Source organism: Microcebus murinus, chromosome 13 (genome assembly GCF_040939455.1).
Source record: "Microcebus murinus isolate Inina chromosome 13, M.murinus_Inina_mat1.0, whole genome shotgun sequence".
Classification (NCBI taxonomy): domain Eukaryota; kingdom Metazoa; phylum Chordata; class Mammalia; order Primates; family Cheirogaleidae; genus Microcebus; species Microcebus murinus.
Window position 1 is genome coordinate 35,298,873 of NC_134116.1, and position 23,989 is coordinate 35,322,861.

At 36.7% G+C, this 23,989-nt stretch overlaps 1 pseudogene; it reads right to left on the reverse strand.

The window, feature by feature from the left end:
* Positions 1 to 11,256: 11,256 nt before the first annotated feature.
* LOC105882958 (elongin-C pseudogene) overlaps positions 11,257 to 23,989 on the reverse strand; it is a 73,213-nt pseudogene continuing 60,480 nt past the window's right edge.

Here is a 23,989-nt window from a genome sequence, read left to right on the forward strand (position 1 = left end):
TTTCACCCGACCATCCTCCCTTCCCTCTCTCCTTCACAGGGGCCAGGCTGCAATGCGGTCTGACCTCCCTTCCAGCCTTCCTCTTCATCCTCCCCATTTTAGCTCACAGGTGTTTCCATGAATGAACTCTCTCCATGCCTGCTTCTTGGAGGAGCTATATCAACACGTTATCTAATTTAACCTTCCCAATCTTATAAGCCATTTATGGTTATAAAAAAATTGAGCCTGAAGGAGTTAAAAGTACTCAGGTCACCCAGCGAGCTAGTGGCCTCAAGGAGTTAAACGTACTCAGTCAGGTCACCCAGTGAGCTAGTAGCAGGCTTGAAACCCGGCTCTGTCTGCTCTCATCTGTGAAGCCTTCCCCTCATGCCACACTGCCTAGGAAGGCTTTTTGAACTTATCACTACTTTATGGCTACTGTGCCTCTTAATAAGTTCCATAATAAAAAAGGGAACAGGTAAAAATTATTCTAAAGCTTCCTGAAGAAAAAAACCTGGAAGGAGTTGTTAATATAATATGTTCACCCTTTTCCTGGAATAACTTACAGTTTAAGCTTTCTCATCTGCGTCAGTGACAGGGAGCTGTCTGGCTGCATGAATATGTTGTTTTTCTTTTTTTTCCTCCCCCCTAATACCCCTTTTTAGGTAAATCAGAGCTGCAAGTGCTGTATCTATTTTTCAGAGATAGCATGTGAATTTGTGGCATTCCCTGGGGAGTTTGAGGTCTGGAAACCAATGAAGAGATCACAATGAAACATGAGCATTATGTTTTCAAGCGCTAGAGTGATTATTGTCTGAAAGTCTGAGCGTTGTTTAAAAGGCAGTTCTTCTCATTTGGATCACTCAGCGGTGTGAATTTTCCGAAGGCAAGGAGGCCTTGCTAGCGTGAATACAAGCCGAGTACAGAGCGGGGCTGCAGGCTGCTGGCGTTACAGCGCAGACTGGCAGCAAAAGCCACACAGCCGGCTTCAGGGATGCTCGGCAACTGCAACCGATTCCTAATGAATCAAGAATCCAGTAGGAAAGGGAAGAAAACAAAGGGAGATTTTATCTTTTCTCAACCTCCCCTTTTTCATTCTGGGAAAAAATAAGCACAATTTACTGCAATTCACTACAAAACCTGGTGAGGGTTCAAGAGGACAGGGAGCCTGAGGACCTCCACCAGAGTAGCTTCTTGGAAGACGCTGTGTCTAAGATCTTTAGTGCCAGGAGAACATTGCCATGTTCTTTACTTTGCAGGACATCTTTTCATCTGCTTTAGGAAACTTTATCCTTCTCAGAGCTGTGCCTCTGGTGTGGTGGGTGCTGCAAGGCGATGTGTGGACTCCTGCTGCCCATCCATTCTCTCTGTTGTTTCTCTGGTCCAGCACCCACATAAGGGCAGCAACCTTGATCATTGTCTGATTTATTGCCCTGGCATGAGTATAACACAGAATCCTCACTCACTGAGAAAGGCTGACAAAGGCTCTCACTGTTGGTCTTAGTCTGTCTGACATTCCTTTTAACTTGATAGTGTCTTACTTACCCCTCCAGCTTTATCTTCCATGTCTTCTTTACATCACACATATGCCAAAACAAAGTGCTTTCCATTCTAGAACCTTCCATGCTTTCTTGTGCCATACGCTCCTGGCCATGTTGTTTATTCTGCCAGTAGTATCCTCTTGCCCCTCACTAACTCCTAGACTCCCTGTTTGATACGTGTCTAATTCCATTAAGCCTGAGTTCAGATGTAACCTCCTCAGTGGAACTTCCTTTGACCTCTCTGAACTCTATAAATTACTTCATTCTTTGCATATTTCAGTAATGCTGTGGAGCTGACATTAATTGTGCTTTTCTATGAAGACACAGATTAAAGTTCAATAATTTTTTTCCTAGTGACTACTAAGTGTCTGGCATTGGAATGATCACTTTCATACATAGCATTTCTTGAATTTTTATTTGGCAAAAAGACTAGAGAAGATGATTCATTTGGATTGAGATGGACTATTACTGCATTCTGGAATTACTGAACTATTGACTCTTAAGAAAAGGGTATGACCCTAGAATGAGGAACCTTTTTAGTCACTGCTTATGATAAAAGCAAGACAAAGCAAAAACAATAAAAATCCTTACATTTGCTTATTTATTTATTTATTCTGAGACAGAGTCTCATTCTGTCACCCAGGCTAGAGTGCAGTGGCATCATCATAACTAACTCTGCAACCTCAAACTCCTGGGCTCAAGAAATTCTCCTTGCCAAGTAGCTGGGATTTAGGGGGACACACCACTATAACTAGCTAATTTATATATATATATATATATATATATATTTTTTTTTTGTAGAGATGGGGTCTTGCTCTTGCTCAGGCTGATCTCAAACTCCTGGCCTCAAGCAATCTTCCCTCCTTGGCTTCCCAAAGTGCTAGGATTACAGGCGTCAACCACTACATCCAGCCCCTTATTGTTTAAAGTCTCTGATTTTCTCAAAACTTTTTGGAAGATGCTCTGGAAAACTATGAGCCCCACTTCCAATGAGCCTCTGCCACTCTAGGACACATGTTAATAATCTGTCTCATAGGTCTCTTTGAGAGCTGCATTATTTTATCAGGACTTCCAGTGTCTGCAGGGCACAGATCCTGCCTGGTCCCTCTCTACGTGGCCACCTGAGCCAGGAGCCCCTCAAGCTCAGTCACTCCTTCTTTTTACAAAGGTGTAGATAACAGCCAGTATATCTGCATACAAGAATTACCACCATTCAATGCTTGCATGAATTTTGATCCACTTCTTACACTCTTCTCCAAGCCATGAAGAGTAGGTGGTCAGCTCCATAAAGCAATCATTGATCTGGAAACTAGCTTTTATTCTTCATTAATACAACTGTGAAAAAAATGCATTTTGAAAATGACAACTCTGCTTTTAACTGACAACATAGACCATGAGCCAATAAACTACAGCTTATGGGTCAAATCCATCCTGTTACTTGTTTTCCTAAATAAAGTTGATTGGAACATAGCCAAGCCATTTGTTTACATATTATGGTTGACTGTTTCCATGTTATAATGTTAGAGTTGAGTAGTTGCAAGAGAAACTACCACAAAGACTAAAATAGTTTCTGGCCCTTCATAGAAAAAATTTGCCAACTCTTGACAACATCCCAAAGTTCTCCCTCATGTTTCCCCTTTAGCTGTGGCTACCAGAACATCCTGAGCCAAAATTGCAGTCTTCTGTAGAGAGGTAGTTGGTACCTGTCTTTACTCACTGTTAGTTTTTCCCACCCTTAAATTGTCTACACTCTGATTTCCTAACTATTAATTTAAGTCTGATGGCCTTGTAAGTATACACATTTTGGGAAAAGTTTAGGCATAAATAAATATGTAAGTAATACATACCCTCTGCACTTCCATATTTGACTGTCTAGTATTAGCTGCTTATATGTCTGCCTCTACTTCCTAATTTAAAAACTCTTTGGGGGTACTGGCTATATCATGAGGTGCTTTCCACATAGAATATAATAAATATGCAGAATTTTTGTTTGCTTATTTGTTTTGTCTGGGTTTTGTCTTTTTGATTTTTTGTTTTGGTAGTCAGTTTTAGAAAGTGTTTATTTCAGAGATCAGCAAATTTTCAACATAAACTAATTGACAGCTTGATAACAGTCTCTGCAAGGAACCTAAAGTTTACTCCTTGGTTAAAAAAAGTACTTAGCTTTCATGCTTTTATTAATAAAATAACAATTGTTACTATTTAATAAATGCCTAGCATTTTCCTGGGGCTTTATACACATTGTTAAATTTATTTTACAATACACTTGTAGCAGTGTATGGTAGGTCTTCTTTTGTGTGTGTGTGTCCTAAACACTTCAATCTGTATCTACAAGGACAATGGGCATTCTTCTATACGTATCCATGATATCTAATCACACCCAAGAAATTTAACATTGATACAATATTCCTTATGCAGTCCATATTCAAATATCCCCCCAATTGTTCCCAAATTGTCCTTTATAGTTGCTTTTTTTTAAAGCCTTATTTTTAAGAGCAGTTTTAAGTTCACAGCAAAATTGAGGGAAAGGTATAGAGATTATATTCCCATTTCATGAGATTGTGACAATGAGACTCAGAGAGATGACATACTTTGCTTGGAGGAAGTGTACAGAGTTACGGGCCGGTGATGCCTACAGGAGTCAAGTGATGTCAGTGAATGAAGCAGGTGGGTGGAGCACAATGTGGAATCATGGGGACCAATGAATGCATGCTTTGTCTAAAAGGGCAGCTGCTACTCAGCCAGCTGATTGCTGTCACACTCTGGTATCACCTCATTATCGCTTGAGATCCCAATTTATCAGAAACCAGAAATCCAGACTTCAAGTGAAATTTTTAAAGTTTTGAGATTTTTAAAAAAACTGTTTATAAATAATGAAACATGGTATGGGGTAGGTTTGGCACCTGGGCCACCGGTCTTCAAACTCTGGGTTAAGACCACAGGTGTTGGAGCTGACTAGTTGGGTCTGAATCCTCTCTCTACCATAGTGTGTGTTACTTTGAGCAACTTAACTGCTCTATGCTCCAGTTTCATTAACTAAACAATGAGACATAATTCACAATTGCAAAGGTACAGAATCAACCTAAGTGCCCATCAATGGATGAGTGGACAAAGAAAACATGGTATATATACACAATGGAATACTACTCAGCCATAAAAAAGAATGAAATAATGTTTTTTGCAGCAACTTGGATGCAACTGGAAGCCATTATCCTAAGTGAAGTATCTCAGGGACAGAAAAAATAATATTGCATATACTTACTTATAAGTGGGAGATAAATGATGGGCTATACATGGTCACACAGAGTGGGATAATGGACTTTGGACACTCAGAAAGGATGAGAGACCAAAAATTATCTATCAGGGCCAGGTGCGGTGGCTCACGCCTGTAATCCTAGTACTCTGGGAGGCCGAGGTGGGCGGATTGCTCAAGGTCAGTAGTTTGAAACCAGCCTGAGCAAGAGTGAGACCCTGTCTCTATTATAAATAGAAAGAAATTAATTGGCCAACTAATACATATAGAAAAAATTAGCCGGGCATGGTGGTGCATGCCTATAGTCCCAGCTACTTGGGAGGCTGAGGCAGGAGGATTGCTTGAGCCCCAGGAGTTTGAGGTTGCTGTGAGCTAGGCTGATGCCACGGCACTCTAGCCTGGGCAACAAAGCGAGATTCTGTCTCAAAAAAAAATTATCTGTCAGGTACAATATACACTATTTGGGTGATGGATACACTAAAAGCCCTGACTTCATCACTATATAATTCATCCATGTAACAAAAACTCACTTGTACCCCCTAAATCTATTGAAATTAAAAAATTAGACTAATGGCAGTAATAATTTATTGACTTTTGGTAAAATATTTAACCCATGCATGCCACATCAAACATACTCTTTAAATGGCTACACATGCATTATGGTTATGACAAAGGATACATAGCTAGTAATTTTATATTTGGAATTTGTAACCAGGTCTTTATGACCTAAAAACCACATCCTTTTCTCCCAGTGCAATCCTGTCTTTCAGTTTTGTATTTTGTCTTATTTCTAACTCTAGTTTGCCAGTTGTTTATCATAATAACAGGAGACCAACAATTTTATGAGCCATATATAATTGTTTACTAAAAAAAGTATAATCATTTGAATAAAGTATAGCTTTCAATTTTGCTCAAAAAATATTGCTATTTCTTCTAAATTAAAAAAGATAAATTTCTTTTTATAAATGCATATATAGCTCCCATTGATTTCAGTGGGAGTCAAGAATCCAGGGATAGAATCTAGCCTTAAGAGTTTTAATTTTATGCTTATTTATGGAGGGAGATAATAAAAATGGTATGTTTGCTTAGAGTGTATCAACATTAAGTATTGTTGCTAGCTGGGTCAAGTACAGTATTATGACTGAAGTTGAGAGCAGAGTTTCTTTATTTCACTAGCAGACCTGAAGTTGCTTTCTGGTGAATGGGCAAACATAGCTGTTGGCATCAAAGATAACAAGCAAGATCTGGTATGAGGAAGGATTTCACTAGGGTGAAAAAGGGAATCAAATATGTATTACAGGTAATAAATTGTTCTTTCTCTGTCTGTATCTTTTCTTCTGGCTGGTTTTTATTTATTTATTTATTTTTTTTTGAGACATTGTCTCACTCTGTTGCCCAGGCTAGAGTGCTGTGGCATCAGCCTAACTCACAGCAACCTCAAACGCCTGGCCTCATGCAATCCTTCTGCCTCAGCCTCCTGAGTAACTGGGAATACAGACATGCACCACCATGCCCGGCTAATTTTTTTCTATATGTATTTTTAGTTGGCCAATTAATTTTTTTCTATTTATAGTAGAGACGGGGTCTTGCTCTTGCTCAGGCTGGTTTCAAACTCCTGACCTTGAGCAACCCGTCGCCTCGGCCTCCCAGAGTGCTAGGATTACAGGTGTGAGCCACCATGCCCGGCCCTGACTGATGTTTTTATTAAGAGAAATGATTCACGTAGTAAAGTAATATTTTCTCTAATAAATTTTTTATAATAGGAAATGTTGTACAAACTATCTGCAAGATCATTCTGTTCTGAAACAGTTGGGCAAAACACTAGTATCTCAAAGTACAGTGCTAGTATAGAACAGTGGACAAAGGACTGGATTTGGAAATGGAAGACACAGGTTCTATTCTCAGTTCTGCACGTAAGTAACTGTGATTTTGGGCAAATCATTCTTTATTTGTTGGTTGGAGAGAATAAAACTGTCCAGTCAACAGTGAGAATGTCTGTGGAAGTTCTTTATTTTTAAATAAAAGTACCGTATTATTGCTAGTTATTTTTATGTGATGATGGTAATGGTATAAAGCAAACATGAAATTATAAGCATTTATCTACTAAGGAATTACATATTTTCAATTACTTCAACAACAGAAACACACACTATCAATTGCATTCATTTTTATTTTGACCTGACAGAAACAGGTAAGTTGAAGTTTTTCATTTTTTTTCCCCTGAGAAGAGGTGTATTTGCTGATAATAAAAAGAGTAAAAATGAAGGGCTTGAGAGACAATAGAACAAGAAGTATGGAATAAGTAACATGAGGAATGTAAGGTAGAGATGATTGAATGTAAGTAAAAGCAATGTTAAGCAGTCTCTGAAGCCCCTGGTTATGTATAATTTATATAGCTTAATTAGCTAATTTCTCCTTCCTTCCTTCCTTCCTTCCTTCCTTCCTTCCTTCCTTCCTTCCTTCCTTCCTTCCTTCCTTCCTTCCTTCCTTCCTTCCTTCCTTCCTTCCTCGCTGTCTTTCTTTCTCTCCCTCTCTCCCTCCCTTCCTCCTTTCCTTTCTTTTTTTCAGTAGTATTCAACAGTCTGGGCACAGTAACAGGAAGATAAATGGTATGTATGCATATAGGGCTGTATTGGTGATTATCTAGGGGGATTCAGAAACATGACAAGAAGGCAAACATAATAAGGGATTTGGAGATAGAATACTTGATAGGCAGTGTGTTTCAAAAATAATAGGAAAGAAGTGAGAAGTGAAGTCTAAGGGAGACTGGTTGTTGTGATGAAAGAAACATACATTAGTCTTTGATGTCTGAAGAAGTCTTTACTGTGCTGGTTATGTTAGTTTAGCTGGGTATAAAACTTCAGGTCAACTTATTTCCTCTGAGAAATTTGAGAAATGTCTTAGGATTCTGGAATGTATTGTAGCTGAAAGGAAATCTACTATCTAATTGTGCTTTTGTTGCTATCCTTTCTCTCTGGTAGCTTTTAAGGTTTCATCCTTATCCTTGATATTTTGCAATTTCCCTATCATGTATTTTAACATGAGATATTTTTATTTATCCTAGGACTCATATATTTCTTCAATTTTGGAAAATGCTTGACCATATTTCTTTAAATATTAGTTTTCTATCATTTTCTTCTTCTGGAATGCCTATTAGACATATGACTTTTTGAAGTTTTTTATTTTTGTCTATCTTTGATGAATTAAAAGTAATTTTCACAATATTATTTTTTGGTACCTAGATCTTACCTCATCTTTTGTATTTAAAACAAATTTAAATAAAAAAATTTAAAAATTCTAAGATATATAGCAATTTATTTCATGCCAATTTGTTATTTTTAAATTTCTGCCCAATTTTATTTTATATTTTCTTTTCCATTTCTAAAATTTTTAGAAGTTTATAATGCAGAAATGTATAATTCAGTTATCCCAAGGAAAACACCTCTGTAACTCTCATGTAGGTTAAAAAATAAAAAATTACCAGCATCCCAGATTCCTCTTTCAGGCATCTTCCTAATCACCACCTGCCTTTTAGATAAAATACCCATTATTATGAATTCTGGCTCCATCATGTAGATTTACTCATTTTTGAAGCTTTTATAATTGACACAACAGAGTATATATATTTTTTGTATCTGGTTCTTTCACTCAACATTATGTTTGTGGGATTCTTCTATCTTGCTGCTGAGAGCTATAGTTCACTAATTTTCATTGTTATTCAATATACTGCAATATAATTATCCATTCTAATGTTAATAGACATTTTGATTTTCCCTAGTTAGGATTTATTTTGAATAATGCTACTATAATCATTCTTGTACATGTCTCTTGGTGCACATGGCACACATTTCTGTTAGGTAAATATGTGGAAGTGCTAGCTCAAATAATATGCATGTGCTCAGCTGAAGTAGATAGCACCAAATTGTTTACCAAAGTTAATTTACCAATTTACATTCCTACTAGCAGTATATGAGAATTCTTATTGCTTCACATGCTTCTTAACACTTGATATTATTAGTCATTTTTAGTTTTAACCATTCTGGTAGCTGTGCTATGATACCTCATTGTGAGGTTCGCATCTTTACATATATTCATTGATGCTTTGGACATTGTCTTTTATGAATGCTTGTGGATGTGAGCTTTTTGTTGGTTAAATTGCTGAAAATATCTCTTCCATGCTGTAGCTTGCCTTTTCATATTCTTGATGGTGCCTTTTATTTTCAACAGAAGTTCTTAATTTAATATAGTATAATTCACCATCCTTTTCTTTATTGATCTGTTTAAGAGATCTTTTGTTTTCCCAAGGTCATAAAAATATTATTCTATATTATTTTTCATTATTACCACTGTTATTGTTTTTATTATTGTTATTTGTCTTTCACATAAGTATCTACAAACCACTTGCAATAGATCTTGTCTATGGTGTAATGTAGAGGTCATTTTTCTCTTCATGAATATTCAATTAATCTAACACCATTGATTGAAATGACTATTCTTTTTCCACTGCTTTGCAGTGGCGTCTTCATTATAAATCAATGTGTATTTATTTACAAGGATCTGTTTCTGTGTTCTCTCTTTATTTCCATTGGTCTATTTGTATGTTGTGTACCATCAACATATCATCTTAATTGTCAGAGCTTTTATATCACTGATATCCAGTGGAGCAAGCTTTTCCTTTCTCACCTTTTTCCTCTTTACAGTTATCTTGGTTATCCTTGATCTTTTGCATATTCAAATATTAATATGCACTTAATATTACTTTTAGAATCAACTTGTCAAGATACATACACATTAAAAAATGGGAAATTGGAATTACAGTGGATCTCTGGATGCTTTTGGAAGAACTGGAATTTTCATAATATTGACTCTTTAATCTGTGAGCATGGATTAGCCTATAAGCATTAAGTTTTTTAATTTCTCTCAATATTAATTTATTATGCTTAGATATTTTGTATTCACTTGTACTTATCTCTAGGTATTTGATATATTTTACCATTACTGTAAATGCTATCTTTTAAAATTTTATTTTTGGTGTCTCTAGTAAATATAAACTTAATTGACTACTGTAGATTAGCATTTATCTATGAACTTTGCTAATTTCATTCATTTTTTTACTCAAAATTTTATTATGGAAATTTTTGAACATACAAAAAACAGAATTGTGCAATAAACTTCCACATGCCCTATGCAGCTTTAAGTTTTTGAATCTCCTAAACTCATTTTTTTTTCTTTTTAGAGACAATGTCTTGCTCTGTTACACTAACTGGAGTGCAATGGCACAATCATAGCTCACTGAAACCTCAAACTCCTGGGCCCTGGTGATCCTCCTGCCTCAGCCTCCAGAGTAGCTAGAACTACAGGTGCATGCCACCATGCCTGGCTAATTTTTGGTAAAGATGGGACTCTCTATGTTGTCCATGGTTTCAAACTTCTGGTCTCAAGGTGAGCCAAAACACCTGGCCTCTAAACTAGTATTTAACTCTAATACTTTTTAAATATATTCTTTTGAATTTTCTATATATACAAGCATACTATTTGCCAATAATGATAGTCTTATTTCTTATTTGCTAAAATTATTTATTTATTTACATTCCATACTACTTAGTATATTCAAAAAATGTTGAAAAGAAATGATAATATTCTTACCATGTCTGTGAGCCTGACCATCTCTTTTAATTTTTATCAAATGACACTTAGGAAAGAGCAATTCTTTTGTATTTGAGTATCATAGAAATCTGTCTTAACTAAGTTAAAACATGTTTATACTGAAATATTTGTATAATTTGAGTAGTGCTAGCCATAACTACAATAAATTCAAAATCTCCTGCCTGAGCTAGAGTCCTGTGGTGTCAGCCTAGCTTACAGCAACCTCAAACTGCTGGGCTAAACCAATCCTCCAGCCTCAGCCTCCCAAGCAGCTGGGACTATAGGCATGTACTACCATGCCCCGCTATTTTTATTTTTTTCTATTTTTAGTAGTCCAGCTAATTTCTTTCTATTTTAGTAGAGATGGGGGTCTCACTCTTGCTGAGGCTGATCTTGAACTCCTGATCTCAAGTGATCCTCCTACCTTGGCCTCCCAGGGTGCTAGGATTGCAGATGTGAACCACCACGCCCAGCCACAAATTCTAAAGCACCAAAAACATGTCAATAGGTAGTTTCAGGGTTAGCATGTAGTACTTACACATTTAAACTTAATTCTCAAATTCTCAGCATTTACTTTATGGTTACTGCTGTAATTTAAAAAGTCTCACACAAAGGATAAGACATAACTACCTACAAATTGGCATATTTGTTATTTTTTAGTTTGTCAAATGTCTTTAACTCATTTATATAGGGAACAAATTTCAACTCTGACACTAATCTGCTTTTCAATGAACTTCATGGTTCTCAACTACATACAGGCAACAGGAAATATGAAAAATTTCTAATCATGGGAATTAAATGCTTAAAAATTTACCATTTTATTAGATTTTATTTTATTTAACATTGGAAGAAATTCACAGCCATCAGCAATTCCAATGCAATTTCAGGTGCAATTGGGAATTTGTCACTCTCAGTGGAGCTGTTAGCATAGCAAACCTTGTAGATGAAATAAGTACATTTAAATAGCATATGTGAAGGAATCATTCTAAAATTGATTTAGATGGCTTCATTTTCCACAACTGAACTGGGTCCCTCAACATGGCTGTTATTGTTCCTGATGTTAGGGGATATTCTCTTTTTACAATAAATTTAGGACTGTCAGAAGATTTCAACTTGACATACAAGGTATCATGGCTTTCACAATATCCACAGGGTTGTTTCCTTCCATATATTATGTTCTTATGAAATTCTGTTTCATTGCCCTGGGAACATCAATAGTTTCTTGTCAGACATTGTAGCTGGTTCCCTGTGCTTGGCCACCCCTCCTACTCCAGGGCTCCTCTCCTTTATGCATATATATATATATATAATATGTAGCATATATATATATATATATATATATAGAGAGAGAGAGAGAGTATATTTTATCTGTTATTACTCTGTATTTGGAACGGGATTAATACATAAAGTTGTGAACCAGAAGTCAGATTTGGGGTCACTATAGCACAAGGTAGAGGGCAAATTGGAGGTGATCAAGAGTGGAGACAAAGCAATTGTATAAATCTTGGGGCCTAGGATGGCACCACAGAACTGCAGAAGAGAATAACAATTTTCCAAATCAGCAGGCTAAGCTAGAGACCTCTGAACCTGCTCCCTGACTCAGGATTCTGAGGACCAGGGATGTGTTAGAAAAAGCTGGATGAGCATCAGGAGGGACAGATATTGATTAAACTACAGATGTTGATGGAACTTACTGGAAAGGATTAAGGATGTTTTCTCTAATGGAGGAGAGATTCCGAGAGGCCTGGGTCAGAACCTAGGTATGGTGCGGTGAGATGGGCACAGGATGGGAGGAGGGCACAGGGCCAGACTGAGACACACACCGAGCTGGCAGTTGTCATGAGGAGAGCACCACCATTGTGAACTTCAAAGATTTATAGAAATGAGTTGGGAAATGGCAATAAATCCTTAGGAAAAAGCGAAGAGATGAGAAAGGTGAGCATAAGAGTGAGTGAGAGGGAGAGAGAGAGCGAGGGGGAGAGAGAGAGAGAGAGAGAGAGAGAGAGAGAGAGAGAGAGAGAGAGAGAGAGAGAGAGAGAGAGAGAGAGGAAACACACTAAATCAGAGTAAAAAAAAAAAGTGAATGTGTTATAGTTCATATTTTCCCGAAGCTGAAAGGAATTATGGATGTACGGTTTGTCCCCCGAAAGTTATCTAGAGTGTTGCTCACCCACAAGATTTGGAGGTCTAACGAATGGAGGAACACAATAACGGCAGTGGTGACAGTGATGTAAGATGACCCTCACATCTTCTTTTCAAAATAAAACTCACATAGAACTCTTTTCCATCACGTTTGATTTCATGTTTAATACATTATGTAGCAGCTGGATATTTATAGTCCCTTATAATTTACATAAACCAGAGTAGAGAGACCAAGGAGGCATGATCTTATAATACCTGAGTAAGGGGAGGTTTTCATTCATTCATTCACTCACTCATTTGGTTATTTAGAAAATATCTATTAAGGGGTTATAAAGTGCTAGAAAGCAGTCTAGGCCCTGGAAGTACATTGGTTTAAAAAATTGTCAAACTTAATTTGCTAGTAAATGAGAGTAAAAGTAAGAAACAGAAAAACTGTGTATACTTTCTAAAGTCTTCCAGTAGTGGTGGGAGAATAAGAACCAGGACCAAGTCTTTTAATCTCTAGTTTTCCGGCTCTTCCTTCAACTAATTCAGCTATGAAACAGAATATATGGAACATATATATGAGTTTACATGTGACTGCTGGGAGTTGGGGGATATAAAAATAAATAAAATAGGATTCTAGCAAGACAGACAAATGATCACAAACAAAATGATAGGACCGTGGCTTTGATAGAGCTAAATGCAGAGAACTCTGGAGCACATAGTAGATGCCGTTCCTTGCACTGGAGGGATAGAAAAGGCTTTCTACGAAAAACTGCTGAGCTGGCTCTGGAGGCAGCGGGAGCTGGCCAGCATTGTTGGTGGAAGGAGCGGTGTCCAGGCTGGGAGAGCAGAATGTGCAAACACCTCCTCTGACACTGCCCTAGTGCCACCATCTCATTACCATGCCCTGTCCTCATCTCCCCTGCAATTACATTCTCTTTCTTTATTCTGGGCACACTAGAAGGTTTTTTCTTTACTTTCTCCCTTGTCTGACAGAAGGCAGGACAGTGAGGAATTCTGGTCGTGGGGTGTGCATTGACTCAGAAGAAACAAGAGGGAGTCTTCTGAGGTGCTGGCATGCTTTAGATCTTGATGTGGGTGTTGGTTACATAGGTCTACACATGTAAAACTCGATTTAGCTGTATGCTTATTTACATACTTCCTGCATTTCACCCCATGCATTCTAGACTTCAGTGAAACAAGGGGGCAGGAGGAAGACTCCCAGCTGAAACCGGTATCACTCATGTCAATCCTATGATATTTAGGTTTTCATATGGTATGATTTGGCACTTGGCACCACATGTATGAGGTCTCTCCGGAAAGTATCCAGCCATATAATGTGAAAAATAGAGACATTCACTGAAGAAGATACAAGACACAAAAAACATTCTACATAGGACAATGATGCCTCAGTCCCTTTCAAAGTAGGCACTTTAGGACCTCACACAGTTCTCCCAGCGTCTCTTAACCTAACCTGTACATATTCAACATTTTCAGGCGTTCTGCTTGTCGCAGGCCTTGCAGAATGGGGATCACTTTCAACAGATTCTCGACCATCTTTGAAGCCTTTGTGCCACACTTTTATGTGCGCTGCACTCCTTGCATGGTCCCCGAAAGCCTTCTGAATCATCCGAACGGTTTCCATGGAGGAATGTTCAAGCTTAGACCAAAATTGGGTGCGGATTCGGTTGCTCTGGCTCGCTTAGTCAGCTTGAACGTGAGGGCCACAGGACACACGCACACTCAAGGCGTCTAGCGCCACGCAGACTAACACAGCGACGTGGTCACTGTTCACGCATGCGCATCTCACTCCACTCGTCTTGGCCGCCAGATCACGTCAGTGTCGTGCAAACCGTTCCCATTACGTTAACAGTGGCTGGATACTTTCCGGACAGACCTGGTATTTTTGTTTTGTTCTGCTTTTTATTCTCTGTTCATTTCCTTTATGAGAATCTTTCTAGAAGCCAGATTTTAAATGCCATTTAAGACCTTGATTTTGTCTTAGACTCTTAATTTGTCCCGTAGGGAATCTCTGTTGTCTTAAGTTGAAAATACATAAACCCACACACAGGGTGCAATTAGTTTTACATTTTAGAGGGGCTTCCTCTGCATGCAACCTGTGAAGCATGTGTTTTTGTTTTTCCCTTTAGTTGCCTATGGAAGGGGATATTTCTACTATTTCTCTTTATAGAACCTGGGAGATTGAGCTGCGTACACAGTCTGAGTCCTCAATAAATACTGCTGATATGCCATGAGTGTGGGAAAATCCAGAACTTTATTTTTCTATTTTGATTTATGAGTTTCTTAGAAAAGACAGGGGAAAGATCTACATGGTACACTTAAGGGCTCGCATTTCTTCTCTACCCCTTAAACAGATTAAAAAAGGAGAAGAAATAAAATAATCTTGAAGGTTGATTGAGGGATAAAACATCCACAGAACAAATTTGACTTATTCAAGTTTTATGAATCTCCAAATAGCAGGTTTAAGTAGATTTGCTGGGGCTTAGATATACGTGTCTGCCAAGCAAGATAACTTTTAAAGGAAATAGTTTTTTGCATTTTTTTTAGGTCAAAAATTGAGTTTCTAGCTTAGCTTTTGATTTTAGAAAACATCAAGGAAAATATGCCGTCTATGTTATGATTGTAGAACAATCTCAATAGGAGATCTCATCACAGGTAAAGCCACTCCCCAGTCAGCTGAATCGCCATGTAAGTGTATAGAACACTAAGCTGGATTCTTTTCATGCAGCTCATACTTGGTGGTATTTGAAAGCAGTCAAGGCAAAACTCATTGAGCACTTTCAAAACCCTTCTAGGGCTCTCCTTTCTCTTGGTGACCCCTGTTCCTAATTCTCTTTCCCACCAGGGCTGCCAGTGACCCTACACTGCACTTGTGGCCTCAGGTCTCTCACTATATGTCCCCATGTCCTTAGTAATGCTCAGTCATTCCTCGTCTATCTTTAATCCCTTTTCTTAGGATCCTGAACTTTGTCCTCCAAAGTTTATTTGTTGATTCCAGGATCAAATTGTGCAGATGGGTTTACTGATTCAATTTTGCTTATGGGAGATGTTATTATACTACACTGCCCCTTTTTAATTTCATTAATCAAATGTACATGATAATGCCTTATTGTAGAACACTGAGAAGACACAGATAATCATCCATAAGAGAATAAAAAGTATTTATAATCTCTCCACCCAGTAATCACCATTAACCTACTCATGAGTGCACACACATACACACACACTCTTATATACACATACACCTATATTTCATGCCTTTTTCATTTAAAAATATGTAATTAAAATGTTTCATGCCAGTAAATGTATGTCTATAACATTTTTCTTTGTGTCTGGAAAGTATTTCATTGTAGGAATAAACCATCATTTATTTATACAATCTTTTACCATTGCTGCCCATTTTTAAAAATTAAATTAATAGGGAATACTTATAGCATGTATCTGTTTCTCTTTAACGGTTTCCTTTGAAAACTTCTTAGACCTAGAATCTCCAAGTCAAAGATGTGTATAAAAAAACCTAGCCACTTTTTGAACTAGCTTATTTTTATTTTGTTACTTGTAAAATCTATAATATGTAATGAAAAACAAGTTCCCACTCTGCCTGAGACTCCTAGTTTTCCCTGTGGGCAACCACAGTTAAGCATCTCTTCTGTTACTCTCTAGAAATATTCTATGCAAGCATAAACATGTAGTATATCCTTTTCTTTTTATACAAATGGATGTATATAAACTGTTCTGTACCTTTAGTTTGTAAAATTAAAAAAAAACAAACACGTGTATCTGGTGCTTCTTCCAGTTTAGAATACATAGATCTAAATTGTGATTTTTTTCGTGGCCAAATGGTAATCATGATACGAATATATGAAATTTGATATAATCAGTAAGCTTTTGATGGAGTTAAGTTCTTTTCTCTCTTTTGTTGAGATAAACACAGCAAAAACAAAGACTCTTACAAGTATGGCTTTCAGCACATATATGAATGTTGGCAGATTCTTAGAATTTTATGACTTTTGATACATATTGCCAAACCGTCCTTTATTAAGAAATAAATTTGCATTGGCATGGAAAAACTCCCCCCTCCCCCGCGCCAAAAAAAAAAAAAATCCCACAAAGATTTTACAGGCAATATATAAGTCCTGAGGACTGGCTGTAAAGTTAGTGCTATTCAGCCTCTGGAAAAGAAATTTGGGTAATGACAGTATTCCTTTAAGAAGCCAAGTCCTCAGCCCACATGCACATTTTAGTACTGGTGTTTGTGTCTTTCTTGGAGATGTTTTAACCTTAGCTCCTTCTCCATGGAAAGTCAGAAAGTCACCATGAGTTTGCCTGATCAAATCTCTTAGTCTACTTCTTTGCTTACCATAGCACCTGTGCTTATTACCTGGTTTTTCTTATCCTTTCAGCATTTTCCCTTCATATATCTTAATCATCTCTTTTATCTGGAATGTAAACTCCATGAGAGCAGTTTATTATTTTGTTCACTGCTATATCTCTGAATCTAGCCCGTAGTGGTGATTCAAAAAGTTTTTGTTGAAAGAACGAGGCCATTCAGTCAAACAACAGTAGTTTCTAAAAATCCACATGTCTCTTATCTTAATATAGTTCTTCTGTCACAAGTTTGCACCATTGTCTTGTGTTTTATTACCCTCAGATTAAAGCAAGGATTGTTACATCTGTGGTTTAAGGATGAACTTCAGAGGGTGTGTGAAATCTCTGGCAGACCAGGTCTGGGGTTCATGTGTGAACACATATTTGGGGGATGGTGGGGAAGGAGAAGGTTCCTAGTGCTTGTGGAAACTAAATGACTAAATGGTTTCATCTTTTTTATTTACTCTCAACAATAATTTAGCATAAATTGTGCTAAAACAGATGTGTTGGAGATGATTGTTTTCATGTGACTGGCAAACTAAGTGTGACCCCTTGATGCTAAAATAATATTAAACTGATTAAATGGAGTTTTGGATAATGTAAGGCACACAATGTTATGGGCAGCAAAGAAAACCTTCCTAGTCAGAACCATAATCTCTCTTTTGAATTTGCTATGATTTTCTTGGAAAAAAAGTGTGGAATTTGCACACTTTGAAAGAGAGACATTCAAATCTACTTTATAAAACATTAAAAATAAACCATATTAGTTCATATATAAACTATAGTTATATATAAACTAACATATGTATTAGTTTATATTAAAAATAAACTATACTTCATTTGTGTCACAGATGAATAAAGATGATGCAATATAATATTTTATAATTTTAAACTGTTTCTTGTGATATTTCTGATTTTAGAATAGAGGAATCAGAGAGTGCAAAGTGGCTTAATAAAATGATTTAATCAAATTTTTTGTATTGCCCTCTTCAAACAGAATCTATATTAACTGATATTTTGAACATGATATTGTTGCACATGTGAAACTCTGGGGATAAATGGAACCATAGAGTCTGTTTTCTTTGAGCAGGGATTTTTTTTCTAACATATGAGAGGAAGTAGGACAATGATTGGTCTTATGGTCAAGGATAGTACTAGGAGGATGGAAAGCTCAAGCCCCAAGAAAGAGGGCTGTTGGAAAAATTATAATGAGATAAAGAAAATGTTTGAGCAAAGGCTTGAGAAAGTGGTAGGAAAAATAATAAAGATAGTGATAACATTTTATTTTTCAAAATCAATATTAACATATGACTCAGGTGTCAAAAATCACACAGAAGAAAGAAAGATTTGACTAAATGAATTTGGTTTAGATTTTAGCAAGGAATTGTTTGGCCTTGAAACAGGATATTACTATTCATTCATTTATTCAATATTAATTTTACATTTACTATATCTTAGTGCTAGACATTAAGGAAGACAGTCTAATGACAACTCTGGTGAATGCAAGGGACTTTGCCTGGTTGAAGTACAGAAAATTTAGAATGTTGTAGGTTTTTAGAGGGGAAAATAAAAATGTGACAGGTCCATACCAGAATCAATTTTATAATTAATTAGAATTATGATTTTGTGCCACTCCACTATCAGGTAGGAAATGTAAGCTACAAAAGGGCACATGGTCCTGGACCTCAGATTCCACAGTATAGCTGAGGTTAACCTTACTACTGATGTTTATCTAGACTTTCATTAGCTTCTGACCCATGCTGAACATGATTCAGGTGAAAAGAAGTAAAGATTATATTATAATACGAACAAAATACCTCATTAAAATTTTAAATGTTTACTAATAGGCCACAGGCCAGGTAACATATACATGGAGTAATTAGACATTAAGCCATTATATGGTAGCCTGTTAACTACAAAATGAGTTGGACCAGAGATTGATTTTTTTAAACATTTCTTAATTAACACAGAATGAGCAAGATAAATCTGAAAAATGAAGAGACACACTGGGTTTCAAATAGTGAGCAATTTGGAAATAGTATAATAATTCACTGTTTATTTTTTTCAATGGATGTAAATGATCCAGCATGGTTAAGCCTGTTACACTTTTTCTATTTTCCTATCAGAAGTGAAACTCCTACATTTATAGTATTGCCCAAAGTTATGTTTTATCTTAAGACAGAAAATTTATAATAAATATTTAAAATGTTGTATCATATAATTGATTTAATGGTCAAAAACTGAGGAATAATAAAGTCTATTAGCAACTAGTAGAGGAATGTCTAGTTAGAAAACATTCTTATATATAAAATAAGCTTTATAGCTGCCCACAGATATTATTAATCACATGTTTCTTTTTGTTCAAATATTGATATTAAGGCTATGATATGGAATTTATTACACATACATACACATGTATACACACCTACTTCATCAAAATTAGGACAAATTTTGCTTGGCCAAAATAACCATTATTTTCATTAGTAGAAATTGGAAATTGTTGATATCCAGATACATATCCATATAATAGTTTTAAAATAGACATTATTAAATGAAACCATTCTTTTAATTAAAGAATAGCAAATAAAACATCATTTAAAGAGGTAATTTTTAATTTTCTCCTTGTTTTGAATAAATCTTAAGTTTGAAAAGATGGATAAAGAGAATTTTACTTATTACCAACTAGAAATAGTTTATGAACATATTAGTAACTTAGGATTCACAGTTATTCTTATAATAAAAATTACTGATCTCTTTTCCATACAAATGGGCTACCTCTGTGAAGAAGCCAAAATTTGCATGATGCCAGATTAAATGGGTTTTATAAATAAGTCAGTATTTCTTTACCTTTTGTTTTCATTGTCCCTTATAATCTGAGATAATTTGGCCAGTCTAGTAGTTGCCCTATTTATGGTACATTTTTAATATTTGACCAAAGCTGTGACTTTTTTTTTATACTGGTATTCTTGATGTATCCATACAAACTTGTAAATAGCTTATTAAAGAAGTATTAATCTCTCTCTACTCCCATCATTTTCCCCCCTCCTTCTCCCTTTTTGTAACTTTTTGAATGTTTTCCTTTCTCATGTCCATTTTCTTTTAAATAAATAAATGCCCCTTAGTCTTATCTAATCAGATAAAAAATTATTCAACAATAACAACAGGATAAAAAGTCTGACATTTAGATGTGTTGTCTTTTTGCCCCTTTCTCTGAAGTGACTTATGAATCTGGTACGTGAGCCTTCTCGCAGAGAGGTGACTGTGAGGTTATTGCTCCTAATACTGGCCCTGCCAGTTGGTTGTGTAGTCAATTGTCCTATCCCTAGTTTTCCTCTGTCTCTCTCTCTTTTTTTCTTCTTCCTTTCCTTTTTCTTTTTTTCCATTTAACTAAAAAAGTGATTTTTAATGATTTATAAAATGACAAAATTCCCTGGGGAACTTTGATGCTAATATTGTCCCCATCCCTTGTAGAACCAATGAGCTAAATGATCACTTTACACAGAAGAACCAACAGAAATGAAAGAGTGGCAGGGGTCTTAGCTATAGGGTTCAGCTATGTGTGAGCCTGTCAGCGGGAGTGGTGGGGAGTAGCCCACCGAAAATCTCTCTGTGGGAGGGACTGGGATCTAATAGATAACTTGTTCTATGTGAAGAGATTGCCATCCAGGAGAAGCTGGATCCAATGATGACACTTAGGACCCCTGAAGGGAAAGGAGATTCTGGGCATCTCTCAGGTGGCAACATCTCTTAACCCAGCAAATTCTTCCCCCTCCACCGATTGGACTCATGCCTGAGCCTTACAATGGCTCCTGAGCAGGATCTGTAAATTAGACCAGAAAGACGTGTGTGGCACAGTTAAGACTCGGGGCACAAGCATACTGATTTGTTGTAGCCATCTGACAATGTAATACATGAGGAGAGAGAGAGATAGCTATGCACTTCACAAACCAAAAGCCACCTGAACTATGTGGAGGTGAGAAGCTTTGCAGAGGTCTGAACTATCAGAGAAGAAGAAGAAAAAAAACAAAAAACAGTGATATTTGTGGTGTTACTACAAATTGGCTCGACTTGCTCCAAGTGTGATTTCTGAAGAGACTCAGCCACAAAAAGGCAGCGCACAATCATGCTGCTATGCATCAATATTTAGTTCCCAATCCCATTTCCATTCAGTGTCCCCTTTGAGAAGATAGAATAATGAGTTCTACCGTGAGAAAATAGGTCACCATTTTGATAAGGAAGAGGATGGATTGTGAAGTATGAGGGAAAAAAGCCAGCAGAATTAACAAAGGTAATTAAGGTAGCAGAAGCGAGAGAAGCTGGTTTTCATATTACCAAATATATTTCAACTGAGCAAAAAAGAGAGTTATTCACGTACATGTATTCACAGGAGGCAGAAAAAGAGAGCAAAAATAACCATGAAAACCAACTCTGGAAATTAAAGAGGAGGAAATAGAGTAGTTAATTCTTGTCCTCAGCCTAGTTTATTATTTTTTTCCCCATGCTGAAAAATGATAGTGAACTACATAAGCAAAGCTAGAATAAAATTACTGTGAAATAATGGTAACTTTTAGCAGGCTCCTTTAAGCGTCTCCTCGTTATTTTGTCAATTCACCCACCAAACATACAAGAATGTTAATTTTTTTCTTCTTGAACCATCCACAGATAGGGCAATCTTCATCCACTGAAAGCATGTGTTTCTTCATGCTTTGGTGCATGCTGAATAGGGTTGTCCTTTTCCTAAATTATCATCTGCTTGCCTGTGCAATTTCCATGAGCAAACATGGGTATTTGCACATGCAAATGGAAGTGCATGAAAATAATATGTGCTCTGTATTAGTGGGCACAGCCAGGGTTTGGCTTTTTTGGAGTTAAAAGCTTATAAGTGCTGTACGGATTTCTGAGAAAGCTTCATTTAGCAAGCACAATTCATGAGTCAAACCAAGGAATTATAACGCTATTAGCTAAATATCCCTTTGTGAAGAAAATAAATGTATTTTAAGGATTTAGAATTATAGAATGCTTTAAAGGGTAACATTTGACTAGGATGTGGTATAAGTTAACTTTTGGCTCTGAAGTATTTACTAATATGTTATGGGTTTGAAGTGTAGAGTATGTCTTTCAATTTTCCCTTTAACTATCATTTTAAAGATTATATAATTATGAAAAAAGTGAGAGCTTAGACATTCAGAGTTATATTGCCAAATAATGTTCAAAAAGCAAAAGATTACAAAAGTTAGCAAAAATTAGTATAATAATTACACAAAGCCAAGCTTTTTCTTGTAGAACACATAATATTTTACTATTTTTAATATTTGACCATTTTACTAGTGCAGTATTCTAATGCATATGTCTTATAGCTATACTTACACACGTATCCATACCTTGATGAATCTAGTGGTTTCTTCTACTCAGAAATCTTCCAACCATTGCTTAAGAAGTGACTTTGTTTTATTTATTTATTTATTTTATTTCAGCATATTATGGGGGTACAAATGTTAAGGTTACATATATTGCCCATGCCCCCTCACTATTCTGATTTTTTTTTTTTTTTGCGAAAGGGTCTCATTCTGTTGCCCAGGCTGGTATGTGGTGGTGTGACCATAGCTCACTGCCACCTCAAACTCCTGGGCTCAAGCTATCCTCCTGCCTTTGCCTCCCAAGTAGCTGGGACTACAAGCACACACCATCACTCATGGCTATATTTTTTCATTTTCATTTTTTTTTTTTTTTTTTTAGAGACAGTGTCTGGCTATGTTGACTAGGCTGATCTTGAACTCCTGGCCTCAAGCAATCCTCCTGCCTTGGCCTTCCAAAGTGCTGGGATTATAAGCATAAGCCACTGTGCCTTGTCATCATCTTCTTCTTTAAAATATTTTTAGAGACAGGGTCTTGCTGTCACCTATTCTAAAATCTTTTAAAGCCACCCTGCTCACAGACTTTTAAACTTGAATCTCACCTTTCATGACGTTAACACAAAATCCTAAAATATATTTTTCAGTTTGTATTTCCACAAAGTAATTCCCTTAGTTAAGCTATTCTGAAGCATCATTTAGGAATTTCTAGTTCTCTAATACATTGTTTCTCATCCCAGTTTTTTAAATGCAAATTTTTTTTTAATGAAAAAGAATATTTTACAAAGGGGGAGAAGGGAGGTTTTACTGGACTTTCCAAATGCCAAACAACTGATCAAAAGTAAAAAATTAAATCAATCAACTGGAATTATTATGTGCCATGATGAGGAATGAGTCAAACGATTTTTCCTTATTGTTTATTATAAGTAGTCTTTTTAATTGAGGCAGCAAATTGCATTTTCCAAAGAGGGCTGCAACTCAACTTCCTGTCCTACATGATCTTCTAGAACCTTGCCACTACCCTCTCAAGTGAAATCAAATTTTCTTTTCCTTGAATCTGGGCAGTTTGTTGAGTTGCTTATAGATGGCAGAATGTGGTGCAAGTGACACTGTGTGATTTCTGAGGCTTGGTCATGGAAAATAGTGCAGCTCTCTTTGTTGGCTGGGACACTCACTTTTGGAACCCTAACCCAACATGTAAAAATCTGATCATTCTGAGGCTCTGTGCTATGAGGAAGCCCAGGGCATAGGGAGAAGCCATGCATACAGCCCCAGCTGAAGTCCCAGATGTCAGCCAGCATTGACCACCAGGCATGTGAGAGAAGATTCCTCCACTTTAGCCCCCAGCTGTTGATTCACACCCCAGCCTTTGTGTCTTCTAGCTGGGAAGTCAGACATCACCAGGCAGAGACAAGCATTCCCATGGAGCCCTGTCTGAATTACGGGCCCATGGAATCCGTATCCATTAGCACGATAAAATGCATGTGTTTATTGCTAAATTTGGGAGTACAGTTGGCCCTCTGTATTCTTGGGTTAAATCAACCTCACATCGAAAATATTTGGGGAAAAAAACAATAAATATATTAAATTTTAAAAATACAGTATAATAATTATTTTTTATAGCATTTACATTGTATTAGGTATTATAAGTTATCTAGAGATGGTTTAAAGCTGTGGTCCTTAACCCCCCGGGCCGCAGACCA